This window comes from Uranotaenia lowii, chromosome 2 (assembly GCF_029784155.1).
Source record: "Uranotaenia lowii strain MFRU-FL chromosome 2, ASM2978415v1, whole genome shotgun sequence".
Taxonomy (NCBI): Eukaryota; Metazoa; Arthropoda; class Insecta; order Diptera; family Culicidae; genus Uranotaenia; species Uranotaenia lowii.
Genome location: NC_073692.1, coordinates 288,394,926 through 288,410,491, shown reverse-complemented (window position 1 = coordinate 288,410,491; position 15,566 = coordinate 288,394,926). Strand labels below are relative to the sequence as shown.

The 15,566-nt window shown below is 36.7% G+C and overlaps 1 protein-coding gene and 1 long non-coding RNA gene across 3 annotated transcripts in view; one reads left to right on the top strand and one right to left on the bottom strand.

The window, feature by feature from the left end:
- The window catches only part of LOC129744610 (synaptotagmin-5), a 65,307-nt gene extending 50,430 nt beyond the window's left edge, over nt 1–14,877 (bottom strand). For both annotated transcript variants that reach the window (XM_055737228.1, XM_055737229.1), the window contains exon 1: nt 13,970–14,877. The gene's annotated coding sequence lies outside the window, so the exon portion shown is untranslated. The remainder of the gene's footprint in view (nt 1–13,969) is intronic.
- LOC129744611 (uncharacterized) lies at nt 5,136–6,022 on the top strand. Its single transcript, XR_008736955.1, has 3 exons — nt 5,136–5,464; nt 5,529–5,822; nt 5,892–6,022. It is a non-coding gene; the product is annotated as an uncharacterized LOC129744611 (long non-coding RNA).
- Nucleotides 14,878–15,566: the final 689 nt, after the last annotated feature.

The window sequence follows — 15,566 nt, the reverse complement described above, 5'->3', positions numbered from 1 at the left end:
AGTCAATACATGCTCGTATGTTGATGTTTAAAGAAAATTGAATATTCTCAAACAAAAAATGGCCTAGCTTTTTAACATTTATCATAAGTTCTCCCACACGTTTTCGGATCGGGATAATGCGATATATAAAAAAATAGGCAATAGGCGCGCATCTTAACTTAGATGTTTTTTTTTTTAATCTTTGATTTATAAAAAAAATCATATAAATTTGGGAGATCTGAATCATGTTTTAAATTATTACAACTTTCTTCCAACTTCAAGCCGATTGGGACTTCTTCCACTGTAGCCGGATTTTTTTAATTTGAAATATTTACTTATTGATTTGTTTTGTTCCATCTTAGACGAATCATTTCATACAACGACAGGAATATGAAAAAAGTTGGGTTATCACTTCGACTGTTCTGTATCTATGTTGAAAATGCCTTTTCAAATTGTATTGAAGTGTAATATTGCTAATTTTATAATTTCATGACGTTGTTGAAGAATTTGTTTATTGGAGAAGTCTGCTACCAAGCATGCTTAGAAAATAAAGTAATTGCTAGGAGATTTCTCGAGCGATTCCTTCAGATTTGGGCTTTATTCATACCAAACTATGTTGTTCTAAAAGTAAAAGCTCCTGACTGAGAAAACAGCTGTCAGAATAAACTTTATTCATATCAACCGAAGCAATTGCTTTCTGCGACTGCTCGAATGCTCGATTTAGTTTAGCAATAGCAATTGCTAAGGTTTTTCATACCACCTAATGACTGACTTTATGTTGTTTGTTTTGCCTAATGTTGTCAAAATATAAAGCGTTGCCATGGAAATTTATTTTTATGTATATTCAGTGTTGTCTAGTTGAACTTCAATTTCATTTTATTCATAAAAAAAAACTTTTTTTTCTGAATTTCATCTCATCGCTACATTCCTTCTCACCTCTATTTATAGATTTTTGTTTTTCTCTAAAACTAAATTTGATTTTTACAAATAAACTTCATATTAATTTTACATTCCATTCTTAGCTAAAACTGTTGTTTATTTTCCCATGTATCCTTCATCTTAATTCTACATCCCAATTGGCAAAAACCTTTCAAATCTGTACTTCTTCTACCGCTCTGTCTTTTTTTTAGAAAAGTTGAAACAATCTGAAAACATTCTTTGCAACAATCATTCCAATCTGCGCTTTTCCAGCCGCTTTGTCTTCGTTTACCAGAGCCGGAACAATTCTAAAACATTCTTAGCAACAGCCATTCCAATCTGTGCTTTTCAGCCGCTCCGTCTTTGTTCGCCATAGCCGGAACAATCTGATAACATTCTTAGCAACAACCATTCCAATCTGTGTTTTTCCTGCCACTCTGTATTTGTTTACCAGAGCCGGAACATAAACAAACAATCGTAGTAGCAGCCATGAAAATCTGCATTCCTTGAGCCAAGCCGCCTTTTAACCGGTGCCGAATCAGAAACATTTTTTTTCGTAGCAGCAGCCATGGAAATCTCCGCACCTTGAGCCAATTCGTCTGTTTACCGGTGGCTGAATCAGAACCTTTTTTTCGTAGCTGCAGCCATGAAAATCTGCGCTCGCTCAGCCAATCCGTCTTTTTACCGGTGGCCTAATCAGAAACAAACAATCGTAGCAACAGCCTTGAAAATCTGCTGATTCTACCAACCACGTCATTGCCGAATTCTTACTAATCTCAATTCAGAGATTCACTAAGATGCGTCTGTCGGTTCACAAGAATAGATCAATGACTGACTTTATTTTGTGTGTTTTGCCTAGTGCTGCCAAAATATAAAACGTTGCCATAGAAATGTATTTTAACTTCTTCAGTGTTGCCAAATTGAACTTTAATTTTAGTTTATTTATATAGAAAAAAAATCATTTTTTTTCTGCATCTTAATCTCATCCCTACAATGACTTCAAACAGAATCCTAAAAACCTAAACGTGACGGTCAAGGAAAAGTTTGAGGTAATTCAGGGTGACAATAAAACTCCCGTACTTTAAAAAAAATCTTCAAAGCATCAACCCTGCTTAATAACTAATCAAATCGAACCACCTGAATAACAAGTAGAAGCAATCTATGCTTATATGTATCTTGGCAACAACATCAATCGAAAAAAGTTTCAAATGATTCAGATTGGCTCGAAATTCCCTCCCACGACCTCAATCCTTTCCGTCAGTCAGTCGCGAATGTCTCCGACAATGCTAAAAGATTCCAAAGAATGTTGCTATTGTTTGGTTGATTCGATTCGATTCGATTGTTGAAGGCTTGAAGGTATTATAAAAAGTACGAGAATTTTATCGCAAAGAGGCTGTTTTCTCACTTAAAGCTTGTGCGGGAGAACAAATTTAGCAAAATCGTCTTCAAAATATGTAAACATGGCGGATTTTTTATCACATCCGATTTAAACCGACTTCAAGTGACCATTTTTACGATTTTTTATTAAATAATTTGGTAAGAATTGCGATTCGCAGTAATATTTTTAACAATTTGATCTAATGCGATTTTTTGTTTGCTGAGTCCCCAGCACCTCATAGTAAAAAACGCGGAGGCATGGTACACAAGATCTAACTCTAACAATAACAACTGATTGCAGTGGTTTCTCTAAAAAAAAAACAATAAAAGTACATGTATTCTTTTTCGATCAAGAAATGGGTATACTCTTTTTTTTTTATTCAAAGTCAGTTAATAAACGCTCCTATGGGGGAGAAGGAGTGAACTCGAACTTGTCAAATTGTTACTTAAAGGAGATAAGCTCTGCATTATGTAACGTTTTTCTCCTTTCAAAAAACTTTTTCAGAGTACAAGCCAGCTACATATTTTAACGTTTTGTCATCAAAAGATTTGTCATCAACGGTTTGGTTAGTAAGCAATCCGAAAACTGTTTAGGAACTGTTATTATCTGTAAGCCCCAAAGTAATTGAAATCAGAAACTGGTTTGAATGCTTCCTCTTTCTTTGAAATTCAACATAAATTTCAAAAGTTCCTCATGGCAAAGGTCATGAGGAACTTTTGAAATTTATGTTACTTTTTCGCAAAATCTTCGTACAAACTCGCTTATGTTAAATTTTGGAGTAAATATTACATATCAATCTATTCTGCTTGTATAACAAAGGGAACTTAAAACAAGCAGAAGGGGGTCGATAAGCTTAATTGTTGAGAAGCAAGAAAAAGTTCGGGAAAATTCTGACACTGAAACGTTGTAATGGATAGTTTGATTCCAATCATGCCAATTAACATACATTTTCCACCTCTTTGGAAAAATCAATAAACAATGCTTGTTGAAATAAAAAACTGAAAATTACTATGCCATAGTGACATAGGAGGGAGAGGAGGTCAAAAAGCATAATGATTTTTGCGTTGCGTAATTTATGGATTAAGCCTAAGCGCTTTTGAGTATGCAATAATCGTCTGCTAGAACTAAGTATATCAGTTTGCCAGATTTTATCCGGATTTGTCTGTATATTTGACACAAAATTTGGACAAGGTCCGGGCCGGCCTGGTTGACTGGATTTCGTTGAAAAAAGACCGATTTTTTCCCAGAATTATTAACTTTATCGACAAAAAACTTAAATTGAGTTAGAAGTTCTTATTGCGTCTGAAAACGAAACTTTTTGAGCAAATTTTTTATCAAAACAATCATGAACGGTTTTCTGGAAGATTAAACATGTGCTTATGTGGTTAGATATAAACAAATTTTTCCCTGTCCAGATTTGACGTGAAACACTCTTTTACGGTAGCTCCAAAAACGATGTGTTCCTGAGCAAAACCTTGGATACTGTATTTGTTCCTTGGCCTGCCTCCAGCGACCATATAAATTATCAGCTAATGTGGTCTTAAAGTTGACCAAATGAGCTGTAAAGTGTAAAATTTCACAAAGAATCTAATTTAAATTCCTAACACCAGTCTTATCTCAACCAGCATCGTGATCGGACGTTTCCTTTGATCTATTAGTTGTTTTGAGAAAGTCTTTTGTTCTTTGTTCTTTATTTTCTCGCTCGTGAAGAGTTTTCAAGGTTGACGAAATAACCTAGAAAAAAAAAGTAGAGTGTGTTTGAACGTTAAAAATCAGCCTCGTCGCTATGGCGACAGAGGGGTTTCGTAGAGGAGACGATTTCCCAGCTCTGGGATCTTTAATCGCAAATCGTGGCGAAGTTTGCTACATTGTTGTGGAATTCGATAAAGAAAAAGCGGAAAGTGATAAGAAAAATTTTTCCTTGGCCGATGTATCACCATTCCTAATTCATCGATCCATCATCAATTCAATTGGAGATGTGGAGGATTCACGTACAGAACAAAATGGCGCACGTATTGTTCTAAAAATAAGAGGCAGAACAAAACGTGAGAAACTACTTCAACTGTCTCAACTGGCTGATGGTACCCGGATCAAAACCTTCGAGCATCCGTCGCTGAATTTCTGCAAGGTAGTGATTTTTGCCCCGGAGGTGAAGAGCGTTGATGATAAAATCATTTTGGAGGAGTTACGAGATCAACACGTGGTACAGGTAGACCGTATAAAAAAGAAGGTGGGTGAAAAGCTAGTCAACACCGATAGCATTGTGCTGACTATTAGGCAGAAAACGGCTCCGGCTTTTATAAAATTCGGATTTACAAAAAAACCAACACGAACATATTATCCCCGTCCTATTCGCTGCTCAAAATGCCTTGAGTATGGCCATGTCGCACACAAATGTGAAAAAAGTAAAAAATGTAAGAACTGTGGAAAAGATTTTCATGGCGATGAATGTGCACTTCCTCCTGAATGTATTAATTGCTCTGGTCCCCATCCCGTTACATCTTCCTCTTGCCCTGTTTTCAAATCTGAAGCAGCCATCGTGAAAATTAAAATCGATAACGACATTCCCTACCCCTCAGCTCGCCGCATTTATGCTGAACGAAATGAACATAAATCATATTTAGATGCTTCAAGAAATATCTCTAATCGATTAAACGTTTCCCAAGTTGTCCCACTTCCTCTCCGCCAATGTGCACTGAACCAAATCGGGCTATAAAATGTATAGGCTCATTTTAATAATTTTTATGATTTTACTGTTTGATAGATACTAATGGTAAATTCAGTAAAAAATATTACATAACCCAATACTTTTTACAAGTTTGTCGATATTCGACAGTATCCAGTAAAAAGTACTAGAAAATCCAATGAATCTAATAAGCTTGTAGTGCTTTTTGAAATGTATAGAAAAATCCAGTACCTTTGTTCGTTTAGTTTCGGTACATGTTTTGACTTGGAGGAAGTAAGTCTAGGTGCCGGTTAACATAAAATGCAGCAAAATAGAACGGAAATGTGTTTCTAAGATAATTAGTTTATGCATCAGATTGGTGCGTGCGTGTCAACAGAATCAGTCTAGAATGAGCCCTGAAAACGGGCCGTTCTAAGACTATCCACAGTGCGGAATCTAAAAATCCTTAAGCGGCGGAGAATCAAACAACTAGGGAGAAAAAAAAATCAAAATGTTTTGAGTATGTAAGTAATCATAACTTCTCGATTGAATTGAAAATATAGTTTTTATTGAATTTATTTTTTCAAGCTTTCATCTGATTTAAACGGAAGGATAATAATAACTTAAATTTGACATCTGGCCAGAGTAACTTGTGGGTGCAAGATTTTGATCAGGCGGAAGCTCAAAATGTTCATCATTCAACATCAGCATAGGGGGAATAATTAAACTACAACTTCATAAAGTAGTTCAATGCCGGTGTTCCTTTATTCAACTCCCAGCGAGATTTGCCTCTTTGAATGATATCTTTTATGACACTGGAGTAACCCGGACCAGAAGAACTTCCGGACCTGTACCTTCGCGATTACGGAAAGTTTTTAATCGGTAAGTTTTGAAAATTAACATACATGCATTTTCAACGATTAGTGATATTATAATTAATGTTGATTTCAGATGATGACATGAAAACGGATTACGAGACGGCGAGGTGAATCCTCATACTTCAACAGAACGGCTGAGAACAAAAACCGAATCCAGAAAATGTTCAATTGTTTTAACGTAAAATTTTCTATAACATACAGAGGCCAGAGCTGGATATATTTTTTTAGACGGGATTTATCTTCTATCAATAAAATTTGTATAATGAATCTCAATGATGTCATTTATTTGCGCAGCAGGGAAAAAAACTTAAATTTAAGAATAAATTGAACTACGACATTTTTTATTACATCTATGTACTGTTGATTTTACTTCTTTTAATAGTAAATTATATCATCTTGGCGCACTTTAAAATTCATTGAAATTTCCTATAAAATTTATCACCCCTATTTCGACCATGCATTCGTAAAAAGTATTGGATTTTCCTTTAGTGCAAAAACACTAAAATTCCCAATAAACCTTATAGCCCGATTTTGTTCAGTGTGGTTGCAAATGCTCTTGTCAATCTCAATCTCTTCCTCTCGCTAGTTCAATTGATTCACCAATAATAATTAACAAGTCACCAATTGCTCTCTCGAAAGTTATTGTCCCTCTCACTCAACCAAAAAGCTCTGAAAACACTCAACATAAATCCCAATCTATTCCAGCCGCAAGTTCAACTGACTCATCAATTACTACCAACAAATCTCCAATTGCTCTCTCGGAAAATCTTGTCCCTCTCACCCCACTAAAAAGCTCTGAAAATACTCAACCTAAATCGAATACGAATATTGTGATATCCGAAACTAAACAAAACCCTAAAACTAGAAGAAACGATCAATACTCTCCGAACATAAATCGATCAACAAATTCACGATCTCCTGTGAAGAACCCTCTTTCACCTAATAGTAAGGAACCACCTAGCAAACATATCCGGAAATCTAGTCCAACAATTGATTCTCGCAGTGATGCCGATATGTTCGATGATGACGTTGATGATATGTTTATAGATAATATTTAAAATGTTTATTTTATTTAACTTTTCTTTTTTCATAACTTTCATTTTCAACATTTTACAATGGAATTTGAATGGTTTGAACTCTCATCGAAATGAATTAAAGCATCTTATTTTTGATTATAACCCAAATATCATAGCGTTACAAGAAACTCATCATAAAAAATCCTTTCAATTAAAAAACTTTTTTGTTTATGACAAAAAAGGTGTGGACTACAACTCAACTTGGGGTGGAGTCTCTATTGCAATATTAGAAAATATCCCACATGCTCAACTACCTTTAGATACACAACTACAAGCTGTTGCAATCCAAATTTTATATCCTTTTAAATTAAGTATAGTATCCCTCTACCTCCGAAATGGACATTGGAACAAATCTGAAATTTCGAATCTAGTTAAATCTTTATCACCACCTTTTTTAATATTAGGAGATTTCAATGCTTGTCATCCTGATTGGGGAAGCTCCGAAGCAAACAGATCTGGAAATATTATTTCAGAAATAATTGACGAACACGATCTGATTTTATTAAATAATGGCTCTGGAACTCACTTCTGTATAAACTCAGGAAATATTTCTAGTATAGACTTGTCAATAGGCAAAGGAGAAAAAATAATTGATTTTTCATGGAAAGTTTTAGACGATCTATATGAAAGTGATCATTTTCCTATAATGATCTCCATTGATAATGAAAATATAAACAGTATAAATAGACGTTCTAATTGGGTTACAAAAGCAGCAGATTGGAATACTTTCGAAAGAGTAATTGACGAAAATCTTCCAGCAGGGGGCTCAGCGACAATAGAAGAAATAAGTAGTATTATTTTTGATGCAGCCCACCAATCTATTCCTCGAACTTCAGAAATCCCTCCTAAGAAAAGAGTTCCTTGGTGGTCAGAAACAGTTTACTCCGCTATTAAGCGAAGAAGAAAAGCTCTTCGGGCTCTTAGGAATATTGGAAAAGATCATCCTGAATATGCTAGTTTTCTCGAAGAATTTAAAAAAGCTAGATCCGAGTCACGTAAAATAGTGTGGAACGCAAAAAAAGAATCATGGGAAACTTATACTTCAACTTTCAATTCTGACACACCGCCTTGCGAAATGTGGGGGCGTATTCGAGCGCTTCGGGGAATCAATAAAACATCCAAAATAACGATCATAGAAACCACTGAAGGACTTACTGATGATCCTTTGAAAATAGCCAATACACTTGCTGAATGTTTTGCTGAGAACTCTAGCAGTTCTTCTTACGATTCCGAATTTTTAGTTTATAAAAATATTAAAGAGCAACCAATTTCTTGCAATTTTTCTGAAAATGAATTATATAACAATCCTTTCTCTATCGAAGAATTAATGATAGCTCTTGACAAGGGCAAAGGTAAAAGTTGTGGGCCTGACAACATAAATTACTCCATGTTGCAACATCTTCCTTTTCATGCAAAACACACACTCCTTAAAGAATACAACCATCTTTGGACAGAAAATATTTTCCCTCAAATATGGAGAGAGTCACTCGTTGTACCTATCCCGAAACCAAATAAGATTCATACTGACCCTAAAAATATACGTCCCATTTCTTTGATTGCCTGTCCTTCCAAAGTAATGGAAAGGATGGTTTCTTCCCGACTTGCATCAGAGTTACACAAAAGAAATTTGATAGATCCACGACAATTAGCTTTTCAGAAGGGTAGATCAATGGACGAACATGTAATAACACTGATAGGTGATATAAAAGAGTCGTTTAGGAGAAGACATATTACCGATGCTGTTTTCCTAGATATTTCGAAGGCCTACGATGTAACTTGGCGTTTTTTGATACTCAAGCAATTAAAAGATTGGAGAATTGGTGGAAATATGTTTCGATTCGTTAAAAATTTCCTTCAAGAGCGTACTTTTAAAGTTATAGTTGGTAATTGCACGTCGGATACCAAATTATTAGAAAATGGTGTTCCTCAAGGGTCGGTTTTAAGTGTTCATCTGTTTTTGATAGCAATCAATTCTGTATTTAGGTACATTCCACGTGATGTTAAGATTCTAGTTTTTGCAGACGATATCGTTTTGTATGTATCCGGAAAAAATGGAAATTTATTGCGGAATAAACTGCAAAAAGCTCTTACAAAAATAGGAAACTGGTCTAATCGCTCAGGTTTTAGGATTTCTCCAGAAAAAACTGTTGTTATGCGTTTCACAAAGAAAAAAACTACTGTCATTCCAAATATCTTAGAATTGAACGGATCCCAACTAAACAATGTAGAAGAAGTTAAATGGCTCGGAGTAGTTTTAGTACCTAATTTGAGCTTTTTACCATTTATAAAACAAACTGTAATGACATGTTATAAAAGATGTAATATACTGAAAGCAATATCAAATATAAAAACTGGAGGTCAATCTAATGTAATTCTTAACATAGGGAAAAGTATTGTTTTTAGTAGACTTTTCTTTGCAATTCCTGTATTAATTTTCTGTAACAAAAGTCTTTTAAAAAAGCTCGAAGTAATCTACAATAAAGTTGTTAGACTAGCTATAGGAGCCTTTTGCTCTAGCCCAATCAAAAGTATTATGGCTGAATCAGGTCTTCCACCTTTTGAATACGCCATGCTGTACAACACTGCAAAATTTTTCATTAGGTTTCATAATGTTGAAAATGAAAATGTCAGAAGAGTTATGAACTACTCTATTTTTATAACAAAGAAACAAGAATTAGAATTTCAATTAAACTGGGTTTTACCACCTTCGGAAAACTCACAAAAATACTCATACAAATGGAGTTCAACACCTGCTAGAATCAATTGGGATATGTTAGCTTACCGTGATAAAAATTTACCAAATATTGTCATCCAGAAAAATTTTCAAAAAATTGTAGATCTAAATTTTCAAAATCATTTAAAGTACTTCACTGATGGCTCAAAAACAAGTAACGCTGTTTCTGCAGGACTTTTCCATCCCCAAAATTGCATTTCCCAATCCCTTCCACTTCCTAACTTCATTAGTATTTTCTCCGCAGAGGCTTTCGGTTTAATGACAGTATTAAAAAAAATTGAAAATGCCACCTTACCACACGTCGTATTCACTGATTCCGCTAGCGTTTTGCTAGCTGTTGAATCATGTGACAGTCGACACCCCTGGGTCCAAAATATAACAAAAATTGTCCGAGAAAATATGCATATAGACTTGTTTTGGGTCCCTAGTCATAGGGGCATTTTTGGTAATGAACAGGCTGATCTTGCGGCTAGAAACGGATTGACTCTAGAACCTTCCTTAATTCCTACTCCTCAACAAGACATAATTAATGAAATTAAAAGAAAAGTTGGCATTCTATGGGATAATGAGTGGACAAATACAGCAGACAATAAACTTAGGGAGATAAGATGCACAACACGCCATTGGGAATACAATACCACGTCAAGACGAGAAGAAGTTGCGATTCGACGTTTAAAAATAGGACATTCATGGGAAACTCACAGATCCTTGATTGATAAAAGCGACATGAACTGCGAAGTATGTGGAGTAAGAAGAACCGTTAAACACCTTCTACTGGACTGCAAAAAATACGAAAGTCAAAGGCAAGAATGCGAAATTGGAACAACGATAGGCGATATTTTGGCATACACCCCAGAAGCAGAACAAAAACTAATAAAATTTATAAAATCAAGTGGTCTTATAAAAAAATTATAAAAATCAGAATATTGTGTTAGTTTTAAGGCTTTATGTAATTAATTTTAAGTATTTTATAAGTTAAGACTCGAATGAACACTAAGTGTTTAAAAAGTCTCAAATAAAATTAAAAAAAAAAAAAAATTCCTAACAGCGCTGAACTTAAATTATACTTATTATGTTACATGACACAGAACAAGAAAAGCTAATTTGTTCCCCAAGAGTGGAGACAAGTAAGAGTTATCGCTATCCAAAAGCCCGGAAAACCAGCGTCCGATGCGAATTCGTACCGTCCAATAGCGATGTTGTCTTGTATACGCAAGTTGATGGAGAAAATTTCGTTCGTTTCGTTTGGATAAATGAGTAGAAGCAAATGGTCTCCTTTCAGATACTCAATTTGGGTTTCGAAGGGGCAAAGGGACAAACGATTGTCTTGCTTTGCTGTCTTCAGAGATACAAATGGCGTACGCAAAACGTGAGCAAATGGCTTCAGTGTTTCTAGACATAAAGGGAACTTTTGATGCAGTATCAATAGAGGTGTTGTCAGACAAGTTGCACTCCCGGGGTCTGCCTCCACTATTGAACAACATCTTATACAGCTTGCTTTGTGAGAAACATCTGAACTTTGCTCACGGAGATATTGCAGTTAGAAGAACCTCTTACATGGGCCTCCCTCAGGGTTCATGTTTGAGTCCACTTTTGTACAACTTTTACGTCAGTGACATCGACAGTTGTCTCTCTGAAGGCTGCACTCTAAGACAACTTGCAGATGTCGGCGTGGTGTCTGTAACAGGATCCTCCGAGTCTCATCTGCACAGACCTTTACAAGATACTTTAGACAGATTGTCTTCCTGGGCTTTGGGGCTTGGGATTGAGTTTTCCCCACAGAAAACGGAGATGGTTGTTTTCTCTAAAAAACATAGACCTGCTCAACCTAAGCTTCGACTCCTAGGCAGAACGATCACTCAATCGAGGTGTTTTAAGTATCTTGGGGTTTGGTTTGATTCCAAATGTACCTGGAGAGCCCATATTGAGTATCTGAAAGGAAAATGCCAACAAAGAATCAATTTTCTCCGATCAATCACTGGCACCTGGTGGGGAGCCCATCCAGAAGATCTTTTAAAATTGTATCGAACAACTATTCTCTCAGTGATGGAATATGGTAGCTTCTGCTTCCAGTCAGCTGCCAAATCTCACCTCATCAAACTCGAGCGTATCCAATACCGCTACCTCCGCATCGCTCTGGGCTGTATGCCCTCAACGCATAACATGAGTCTCGAAGTTTTGGCAGGAATACTTCCTCTTAAAGATCGATTCAATTTACTATCACTCCGGTTCCTCATCAGGTGTGAGGTCATGAACCCATTGGTGATTGTGAATTTCGAAAGGTTACTTGAGCAAAATCTTCATACTAGATTTATGTCTATATACCATGTCCTCATGTCAATGCAGGTAAACTTTTCTTCGTATTCTCCAACTCGTGTTTGTAGCCCAGACTACGATCATTCTTCTGTCCAGTTTGATTTGTCTATGCAGCAGGAAATTCGTGGAATCCCGGTCTCGCATCGCCCTCTTCTGATTCCAAGAATTTTCGAAGCTAAATATAGACACGTCGATGCTGATAAAATGTACTTTACCGATGGATCTCTTATAGAGGAAACAACAGGATTTGGAGTGTTCAACGAAATATCTAGCGCTTCTCACAGTCTTCAGCCACCATGCTCTGTATATGTAGCGGAGTTAGCAGCTATTCACTGGGCTTTGGACAGTATCGCATCACGGCCAGATGGACACTACTATATTGTAACGGATAGTCTGAGCTCTGTTGAAGCAATCCATTCGATAAAACCGGGAAAGCACTCGCCGTACTTCCTCGAGAAGATACGAAATAATTTGAGTGCTTTATCAAAACGTCGCTTTGCCATCACCTTTGTTTGGGTTCCCTCTCATTGCTCGATAGTGGGCAATGAGAAGGCAGACTCTCTGGCAAAGGTGGGAGCGATGGAAGGCGACACGTATCAACGTAAAATCGTCTTCAGCGAATTTTACTATTTGGCTCGAAGAAACTCTCTTGTCAACTGGCAGCGCAAATGGGACGAGGATGAGCAGGGTCGGTGGTTCCACTCGATTATCCCAAAGGTAAGCCTTAAACCATGGTTTAATAGATTGAACTTGAGTCGGGATTTTATTCGTATATTTTCCCGTCTCATGTCCAATCATTGTTCCTTAGACGCGGTACTCTATCGTTTTGATATTGCTGGCAGCAATCTATGTGGTTGTGGCCAAGGTTACCATGACATCGAGCATATTGTTTGGTCGTGCGAGGTCCATCTTGTCGCCAGAACGAATTTTATAGACTCCCTTAGGGCCCGAGGAAAACCACCCTATGTTCCAGTGAGAGATGTGCTGGCTGTGATAGACTGGGACTACATGTTCGAAATATATCTTTTCCTAAAAGCTATTGATCTTCGTCTATAATTCTTTTTATTTTCACATTTCCCTATCTATCTTCTATCTTTTCTTCAAAAAGTGAACTAGATATAAGCACACAATTGTAATCAAACAAAACGAGTTTGGCTCCTAAAAGCCTAAAGGTATGAGCCGTTTCAAATAAAGAAATTACAAAAAAAAAGAAAAGCTAATGTAAATTACACACCTACAAAAAGAAGAATCTTAAACAATAAGACACCCCTAGTAACACCGATAGTTTTGTAAAATTCTTCAAGCCTCTTATAAAACCCAAAGTTGATTTCGAAGCCTGCAATAAAACTTCAAATGTTACTTGGGGCTCCAGAACAAACAGACCCAAAAAATTATAGTATCATCCAGAACAAGTGCAACTTGTTCAACACTTCAAAAATTGAAGGATCATTTTTTTAAAAGTTAACCCTCGAATTTCCGAAACTAAAGCTGATAGGAATACAAAACTGATGGCATATTTCGTTTCGACGTTTACCAATTATTCAAACTCAGTTTTAATATCCAAGGCACCCTGGAAAAATGTAAGTTTTGTAGACCTGTTTAGATTTATTTGAAAACTAAACTCAGCATTAGAATAACGGGTTCAAGGGGTCCTGGACCAGGACCCTTTTCAATGAATATAAATGGATTATTCAAGAGCAAAAAAAAAATGTTTAAAAGCATCAGCAAAGCCAAAGTTTTCAGAAACATCTCGCAAATATGATTTGTTTGTACCGAAAAGACAAATAAACGCTGACAATATGTTGGGCAAAACATTAAATGTATGCAAATTGTTTCTGCTTCGCTTGGAAATTCCCAGAAGATGTAACTACGCCTCAGCGATGAAACTGTTGATTAGATTATTGTCGTTTGCCTTTCGAGATGAAGTATAAATAAACCCCGCAGTGAAACAGAAATTGAAGAAATTAATTCAAGGGTAGGTGTTTCGCCGACCATTTAGAAGGATTCATTAAGCCAATCACTCACCGATTGTAGCTGCGAGTAGTTAATCCTATCTGGCTTCCGTTTGCGTTGATAAATTTCTTCCAACACCCTCGCTTTTCCGAAGTTAATCGTTGGGAATCGCGAAACTTTGGTCAAAGCAGAACGGGAAAATCTTACAATTATTCACACTCACAGTAAAAGTTAGCCACTTCAACTTGTCAGTTTCCAGACCAATCACTGCCAATCAAGATGATAGGACAAAGTTAGCCTCAACAATGGAAGCTCCAAAGAAAACAGCTGTTTCAAACGAAGGGAAAAGCTTGCCCCCTTCCGAGGTTCGAGGGCTTGTTTGCCAAAGTACTTATGTAATCAAGAGCGCCTCTTAGGAAATGGTTCACCAATCGTGAAAAACGAAACACGCGGGATGCAAACACTTCAAGCTGCAAGCTGCTAAATTTCGACCTCCGAAATCCACTTAATAATTCAGCGCGACGATAAATATGTTTACACTATGTCACTCACGATTCGGCCAAGCGCGCCAAAGCCACTATAGACAGGATTGAATATTTTGAACAAACAACCCCCACAGGCCAAAGAAGTCCAACAGCCACACTAACTATGTATGTAGATCACACCAGATACAAATCCGTTGGGGTTGAGGCAGCAATAAGAAGAAATCCGGCCACTCTCCAGTCACTTACATAGTCCGAATCAAATTACCACACACTCTCAAAGCTCACGGTGATGGTGTGCAGCAAGTAGTAGGAACACATTCCCGACTTATCGGCAGGATCCAGGGCCAAACAATATCCAGCCAATATGAACGACAACAGGAGGAAGCAAGCGTGAGGAAGCAACCGGAACCAGCTGTTTGGATCTTGCAGCAGCTGAAAATAGTATATCCGCGCACCGCACCTAGACCTTACTGGCACATGTGTTGTTAACGTACAGACGACTCGGAGTATACTGAACCAACATGCTGGCGATGCCACGGGGAAAAAGTCTTTCCCTTTTGGATGTTGGGCAGCCCAATCGGTTTCGTGCGGCATAACAGAAATCCGAACCAAGTGCTCCCCCGGCATAATCTCTGGAGCCAGAAAGTGATGCCAGTTAAGTGTAGCCGCTATAAAAAAAGAGGGCTCCAGAGAATTCATAATAAAGATCGTTTATGAAACCTATTCAGTGTTGAATTGTTGTTCGAAATAAATTTTCTTTGTGATGGTGAATCTATAAGATTTTTAACTTTCATTAGTTTCTGGTCAAACTTATACTTACATATCTCGAAACAGATTCGCGGAGTTTACCACATTCCATGTTTGGCATTACCTTGAAGAAAATTAAAATGACTCGATATTTCAGTCTCAGTCCGACAATTCATTTTTCACAATAATTTGAAAAAACAAAGGAAACTGGGGGAAAGCCATATCTTCAATATATAATGACACAATCCTCTCCGCGCTTGTACCTCTCACAAGTGATGTTCATCCGTTAGCGTATCAAAACATCTCGAACTTGTCAATAATTTTCTTATTCAAATCATACAAAATCAACGGAAAAAAGAGAAAAACATTTTTTTACTATGTTTTATATTATTGTTTTATATAGTGTAAATTATTACAACTTTTACAAAATAATTAAT